An 8,532-nucleotide genomic window follows, 5' to 3' on the forward strand; every position below is an offset into this window, starting at 1 on the left:
ATAGCCACTGCCACACTATCCTGCGCATTCAGTGAAATATCCCACAATGCAAAGCCAGACGGAGGCTTGTGATTGTAAATGTGTAACCTTCAAACTATTCACAATTTATATTATGCTTGCAGGTATATATACAATACTACGCTGTCCTCGTAATTTCCTGTAAGTGTGAATCAGAAATGTTGAACCAAAAAATAAAGAACAACCTCTACTCCCACAGAGGCTAATGAACGGACAAGCCGCAAATCTCACAATTTAGAATCCATAAACTCAAACTACATTTTCAACCTGTGAGCTTCACACATTCAACAAAATAGGTACGCCTACAATTCAAAGCTGAAAACGGGCCAGAATGGCCTAACATTTCTAATATGTCAGGCAACAAATATTTTCATCACATGCTAACACATAGCTAGTTAGCGATTTACGCTAAATCTACCCATCTTATTTATAAATAAGATGGAATAAGTGAATAAATGTATCAAATGAGCAGGGCCTCATTGACAGGGGATCTGAGGTCATACACACACACACACACACACACTACATCTTCTTCCACATTAGCATTTGAGGACGTAGCGTTTTTTTATGTTTATCCTTGAGCCACGGAACAAAGGTTACACATTTTTTTGAGTCAGAAAGACATTTTCCGGAAGAAAGTTGCAGAGCATGAACAATGTTCACCTTTCCTTCAGTTTTTTTTTATTGAATCAACAGTGACCAGCTGCCGCCACCAACCGGCTTGCCGCCTGTTAACACACCTCTCGCTCTTTCCTTGGCCGCACAGAAGGTCAGGTGAAGGTAATGCTAGGGATTATGGGGGCTCAGCGGCGGTCTCCCCTTGCCTGCCGTGAAAAGGGTGAAGTTAATGACTCGGAGTGGAGTGGGAGGTCTCCAATCTCTCTGCCCTGAGCCGTGAAAACGGATGCTTTTTATTGCGGATTGACCCCCAGAAGTTTCAGCGCGCAGGGCGACGCTCCCAGCCCCCCTACGGAGGGGGAGGCACGATGGACGCTGAAGATTTATGGTGAATGCTAGGCTGTTAACGCCGTTAATGAAGACGCCGCGCTCCACTGGTCTCTGACACTGTAGACTATACTCAGTCCCAAGAGTCAATAGCCGCTACACCCAGCTCTTCAGAGGAGTGGACTGGGACCAGGGTAGTGCCTGATAAAGGGTTTTAGGTGAGGCTATGTGTAGGGACGGATGGGAGGACCAGAACTGCATTCAGCAAGGACTTCTTTCAAATGTCATATACTCCTTGATCCCCTCTTCTCTCCTATGTTGTTGTTGAAATTGAGTGCTTACATTTTTACTTACAACACATTTCAACACAGCAACAGATACATTTTCATAATAAGATCATTGTTTTAATTGTCAAGTATGATTCTAAAGAACAATCCTATTTACTTGTATTTAGTCATTTAGTAGACATTGGAGCCCATGCGGCATGATATATGTCTTTCAGGAGCAGGTAGGTGTGAGTCAGGTTGACACGGGGCATTGAAGCTAGCATGGGGCTCGGTTTCAAGCACTCTGGAGTCTAGCCACTACACTATCCTGCACTGTTGAACCCTGATGCAGATCCAATTTGCATGTATATTCATTTGCATTGCTGCATCTCTCCGATCTCTCCGATCACACTCTGACTGCTCCTCCCCTCATATTCACCTCTCATCTGCACAGCAATCAATCAAATGGACCACAGTGTTACGCAATGTGACTGAAACACTGTCACCCATGTCCAGAATATTTATATATGTTTAGTGTCTAGATACAGCATCATTGCTTTATATTTGTCCACATATCACACTAAGACCACACAACAAAGCCTGAAATAGCAAATAACATATAGCCTTACAAAATGTTTGCTTTAGTTCCCTCAAGCAAACAATGGGAAATCTTAAGAGAGAAAGCATTGTAAAGACAGCGAGAGAGAGAGAAAGAGAGAGTGGTATAGAGACCCAAATTCTGTGCTCTTTGGTCCAAGCGATAAAATGGTCCTGTCACAGACGAGTGAGATCAGACCAGCCCAATGAGACACTAGATGTCCTAAATTCTCAGCGGAACATTAGGGCAATAGCTGTTTGTCTGCTGCAGGGTTGTGAATGTGTGTGTGTGTGTGTGTGTGTGTGTGTGTGTGTGTGTGTGTGTGTGTGTGTGTGTGTGGAGGGGGGGGGGAGAGTCGTGTAATTTTGGTACATATTTATGATTCTCTCATGTATCAGAGTCAAGAACGAAGAATGGTAGCATCCACAGGTAAACTCCTATAAGACTACCATGTTAGCATAGCATTCTTAACTTTGTCACAGTTTGGTCATTTAGCAGATCATTTACAACAGTCACAGTGATCTTCAGGTCAATCCTGTTTTTAATAATACATGTCATTAAGGAGCAGGAGGGGTTAGGCAATCTTGCTCAAGGAGGCAGGGTTCGAACCCGGAACCTTTCGGCTGGGAGTCAAAGCCCTATGTCAACAACGTTTTGAGAGGGTTGATTCCCAAAGAGAGCTCCTAAAACACACACACACACACACGCACACATGCACATGAACATGCACTCACTTGCACATAATTGCACTTGCGCAAACACAGACACACACACACACACACACACACACACACACCCACAAACACGCACGCACACACACACAAACACACACACACACACACACACACACACACACACACACACACACACACACACCCACACACTCACACTCACTAACTTCTTACCCAACAAGTCCTTCCCTCTGCCGGCCTCAATGTCGTCCTGTGTATGAGGGCTGACAGAGGCAAAGAGCAGCCCTACGCCACTGCTAATGGAGACGAATGTGTGTGTGCAAGAGTGTGAGAGTGTGTGTGTGTGTGTGTGCGTGCGTGCGTTTGTGTGTGTGTCATAGGAGATACTGAGGGTAACGGGCAGATTAACTGTCTGACACCTTCTTAAAGATATCAAAAAGGTTTTACTTTTTTTATTGAAGTTTGAAAGACTTTAAAACCTACTTGATGAAAAGACAGATTCCTGTCATTTCACCAAGTAGGCGTTAAAGATGTATGTATTTAGTTTTAATGCACCCATTTCAGGAAAGTTTTAGAGGTCACCCACATAAAACCATGAGGGGGTTCAGTGCTTGCTTTGCCAACAGATATTTTTAACTACTAATGTAGCTCTTCTGAATGTCCCGTTCATAAAATGTGTCTGAATCAAGCCATTAGGGTTCTGGGGCAGTATTGTGCTGTAATTTATTGTTAATAATAATTCATAAATATCACATGTTACGGACAGGGTGCTGTAAAATATTATTTCATTGTTATTTTATTTGACTGTTTTAAGCTAATGTAAAACACAACACAATGACTAAATGCAATTAATCGTATGTATGAATATAGAATGAGTGCCTACCTTAAAATTCATTGTTTTTATTGCGGCGAGCCGAACAGTAAATATACATTAACATGAGTGATCTCTTGGAAAAACAAAACTCATCATTTTGTTTTCTGGCGGTGTACTATAATCCATGTCAGCAGGGCCTAATTTGGCACACTATGGTACATAATTACCACATCACAGGTTTACGGTTCAGCCTGGAACTGATAGCAATAATCCTAGTAATAAAAAATATTTCCCTGCCGCTTGTTGCCATCACATGCGCTCTCCCCTTTGTCTTGTCGCTGCCGTGTTTGAAATAAATAAATAAAGTGGAGACGGGGACAGAGAGAGCGAGAGGGTGAAGACGGCAACGCAACATCATATGATCTGTCTGCATGGCAGTGATCTGAGACACCGCTCTCAGTCACGCTTTCTGAGCCAACCGACAATCATATCGTCTTGGGGAGTGTTCAAGAGCCCCTCTCTCTCTCTCTCTCTCTCTCTCTCTCTCTCTCTCTCTCTTTCTCTCTCTCTCTCTCTCTCTCTCTCTCTCTCTTAATCTCTCTCTGTCTCTAAATCTCTCTCTCTGTCTCTTTCTCTCTCTCACTCTCTCTCTCTCTCTCTCTCTCTCTCTCTCTCTCTCTCTCTCTCTCTCTCTCTCTCTCTCTCTCACGCTCTACCTAAGTGGCCAGAATGTGAATACTGTTGAGGGTGAATTTGATGAATGGACATAATGGGAGTAAATCTCTCCTGTTGCCATGGCGAGAGCTTAGAATATCTAAATGTCCAATATAGCCTAATTATTAAAAAGAATATGGTTGAAAATGTGCCTCAAACAAGCAACAGGCCATGTTTTACCCTTTAATTTGTATTTAGGCTTAGAGAAAGGGACACAAAAACTCCCTGGTTGCCTTTTAAAATTATGCTTTCTAGTCAAGAGTCAATGCAGCTGTTACGGACAGAAATACTGATGGAACTACATGACAAATATAGACCATTGACCATTTACAATTGGCACAAACTAAGCAAGCTATATTCATCAAATTTAAAATCCAACTGTGAATTTCAAGATGCAAGAATCGGGTAATGAAAAAGCACAAGGTACCGCATGATACACAACGTTTTTTTGTTGTTGCACTTAACACACTTAACACAGGGAGTTCTTGAGAGTCAAACTCCATTCTGAAAACTCTAGTTACACAACAAGCACTTCAATCCGCTATCTGCAATGATACAAAGCCTGTGAAGTATACCCATCGATGTAGCCCATACATTTCAAAGTGGCCATGATCCATATATTCCCACCAATCAATCGTGGTTTTATAACTCAGATGGTGGTTGGTCCACCCAGGGGCCTCTTGCAAAACATGTTTGTTCCACTCCAAGTGCTGTCAGGGGAGATCTCAGCGGCACAATGAAATAAGTGGCACTCTCGCTCCCCTGAACAGCCACCATTTAAATGTCCTGCTAGCACATTCCCCTCCTAACGGTTCCCAGGTAGGTGCTCAGTGCTCTGGAGCAGCAGATTGGAGTGCTGCTGGTCCTATGGCTCTGAAAAGAGACAGAGCTATGTCTAGTGGCCGAGGGTCCTCCTCTCCTGGAGGAAAAGGTTATTCCAGCTGGGAGAGGAACGTCCACAGTCGAACCTGACGGCATCCTTGAACCAGACGCCCCCTTCCTGCTCGTCGATGACATGTATCTAACAAATTAAAACCAGTGCACTCACTCGGTGTCAAAACAACAACAGGCCTGGTCTAATGATGGCAAAATAAACACAAAGATGACCATAAAACATCCAGCCCTGTGACCATATGCTCCCAGCAGAGTCGGCCGTACTGATGAGAGTGCTCACGTCGTGTTTCCGTGTGAGCCCTCGCGGCCCCATGTTACTGCTCCTCCTTCCTCTTGAGCAGTCAGGTGGCGGTCACTCAGGCGTGGGGAGGAGTCGGAGCAAGGTCACCACTGACCCGTGGCGGAGGCTGGCGCAGGGTCATTAGTCTCTCTGTGTGTCCCTGCTGGCGCTCTCCTCTGAGCCTCTTAGCGCATACGATGAGGTACAACGGCGTGACAAAGCACACTGCTGTTACAGAGAGCAGGTCACGTGACGTTCGATGGAAGAGGCTTTATACTTAATTTTGTGTTGTTTCTATGGATATGCTATCATTAATAACATGACACAACTGGGAATGTAGTCCCGCCTACCAGCGCCATCTCAAACACACACATATACATACTGTATATATATATATATATATATGTGTGATCTATTATGGGCAACAGATGGCCCCTCTGGTGCCAGGTGTGGTGCGATCACTTTGTGCACCTGTCGCATCCGTCTCACACCTGCAACACCTGTCACATGTTTGGACATTAGCCAATCTCACACCTGAACAGAAAATCATTTCTGACCTAAATGTGTGTATGTATGTGTTTGTGTGTGTGTGTGTGTGTGTGTGTGTGTGTGTGTGTGTGTCAAAATTGGTGAGATTGATCAAACCACATGCTAATGCATGCAGTAAAAGCCGTCTAAAGGCTCTACTTTAATACATAGTAGGCTACTAGTTTGTATTTGGAAACTTTGCATAATTGTCACATTTTTTCACATTTTTTTTTACCTCATGCATGTCATGAATGGATGCAGCTATACTTTATTTTAAAGGATGTATCAGCGACTCTAGGCCGAAACATAAATTATCACATTCATCTGATCTTTCCAGATCAGATGCAGGCCCTGAAAACAACGCGTCTCTGTAGGTAGCCTATGCACTGAGATCATGCACAAAAACAAATGATACTACCAACCACTCAAATCCAAAATAAATAGTATTTCATCCAATCACCAACAAGGGGTGGGTGTTGTGGGGTTTTGCGCTGCGTTCATGATAATTTTTACTGGATGCACGAAACAGGGAAGGGTGGGGCTGGAACTGGCTCTGTTTGTTTGGGATGTCGCTTCAAATACCAACAGAAGTGACGGCATCCAACATCGCTGATACAACCTTTAAAACCTGGACTCCTCGATAACTCAGTTGACCGACCGAGACGCTCAGAAGGAGGTTGCCGTCTCGGTTCCAGTTGGTCAACTTGTCAGCCTGATCCTTGTCAACCGTGGCAGTTTCTGGCCCCACCTACTTTGACCTGCAATGCCACCCGTCCCGCAGCTACAGGCCAGGAGTCCATGCTGTCACGCTGGATAAATGCCCATGCGCCAACCTGTCATCCGTTACTCCTACAGGCTGCAAGTGGTGGTGTGACATAAAGCCACAGAGCATGACAAGGGGGGCGAGAGTGATAGATAAAGTGAGTGAGAGAGAGGGTCAGAGAGAGAGAGAGAGAGAGAGAAAGAGCGAGATAGAGAGAGATGTAGAGCGAGAGGTACAGTGAGAGAGAGAGAGAGGCGTGGGCATAGAAATGATAATAATCTGTTCAAATAATTGTCTATTCTGCTTTTAATATTGGCCACCTGGCATCGCTGACAGGTATGAGAAGCACAGTGTTCAAGCTAGCCTACTCAAGAGCTAGCAATGATGAGCAGCCTGGTGTTGTGAAGGGAGCTTTGACAGACAGAAGCTTGCAGGGTTTTGTTTCATATCACATAATAATCCCGCCCCCAGGCCTAACCTATCAAGCAAGCGACACTTGACTGACAGCCCGTGGTCATTTGAAACTGTGCCGTGAATCCGTTTCCATCCCTCTCCCGCACAGTTCAGGCTTATTAGCGCAGGCTAATTAGCTGCATGATTAGCCGCAGGATTGCGTTGCTATTCCTGAATACATGAATTAGCTCTGTATGGATGTTATTTTAGCATAGTTCTGTATGCTGCCACCCTCTTATAGGGATGTTTGAGTATACACAGTAAACGTGCTACATAACAGTAATTATATCTGCATTATATCAACACATTTAAGCTAAAGCTGTTGTAGCTAAGATTTCAGAGTTGTAAAGAGAGACGGCAGAAAAGAGCAGAAGAGACAATGACCCCGCCCTCTCGGCTCCCTCGCTAGGTTCCTCTCTCATTGAAAATTGCTTTTCTCACACCTGTGATGGACAGGCAAGATTTATTCCTCTGACTAATCAGGGAAGAGATGCCCTGATTGGTCAGAGTCAGTCAACTTGAAACAGATATTCTCACAGTGCATTTCACCCGCTAATAGTTGACAGATGGCGATGGCATTTCTAACAAATAATAGCTTGATTCTGACATATAGCCCCTCTAAAGAAGTTGAAGGATGATTGTGTTTCTATCTGCTTTTGAGGAGCTAATGAGTACAAACTATGTGTGTTTATGGAAATCTTACCTGACTAGAACAGTTCCCTACAGTAGGTATAGTTATACAAATATTTGGGAGCAGTAAGCAATTAGATAATTTAATGTTTGGAAAATTCTGACCCATGTACCTTTAATGTCTTCCTGATGTTGGCAACGATCAACCTAGTTGGGTATTCTTTAGATCCTGAGGCCGTTCGCATTGGTGGCTGTTGTTTCTTGTTGGCAAACATGTGGAATCGCCGTTGGTTGGAGTTCTATGCTTCGGCGGACACCCTGAGTGTTGGTGTTTGTCTGGGGCAACAAGCCAGCACCTTTTAGGTGGTGAATCCCAACAATGCCACAGAGTTAGGTGCAGTTGAATAAAGGGCAATGTGATAATACTAACCTTTATTTTGTAATCCAAAAAGCTATTTTCTGAAATACAGTTCACAAAACACTTAAAATTGAATGAAGCAGAGCCAACAAAAAATGCAAACTAAAGAAAAACAACTGTGTATCTAAAAAATACTATCAATGAAGACAACATAGCAAGGGCAAACCACATGTTAAGAAATGCCAGAAGATACTAGGGGTGTAACGATACACTTCTGGTGGTTACAGAGGTGGACCGTGGTGCGTAAATGTGGCGTACATAGCGTTTATATGGCGAATGTGAAGGCTTGTTTTGCAATCCGGAATTTAAAACTTGAAGTCGGAGTTCCCCCCGGACCGTTAAGCCAAAGTATACTACTCCGACTCCGTAATCCGACTCCGTAACTACGGAGAACCCTCAAGCATTCGCAGTTCTCCGTCGGGATGTCGGATACGCATCCCGAAATCACTGCCCGATCGATCTTATACGTTGACTACAAACCGTGTAAGCAGTGTTGTAAATAAACTTCTAAAGCTTTTC

Source organism: Pollachius pollachius, assembly GCF_949987615.1.
Source record: "Pollachius pollachius genome assembly, chromosome: 3".
Lineage (NCBI taxonomy): Eukaryota > Metazoa > Chordata > Actinopteri > Gadiformes > Gadidae > Pollachius > Pollachius pollachius.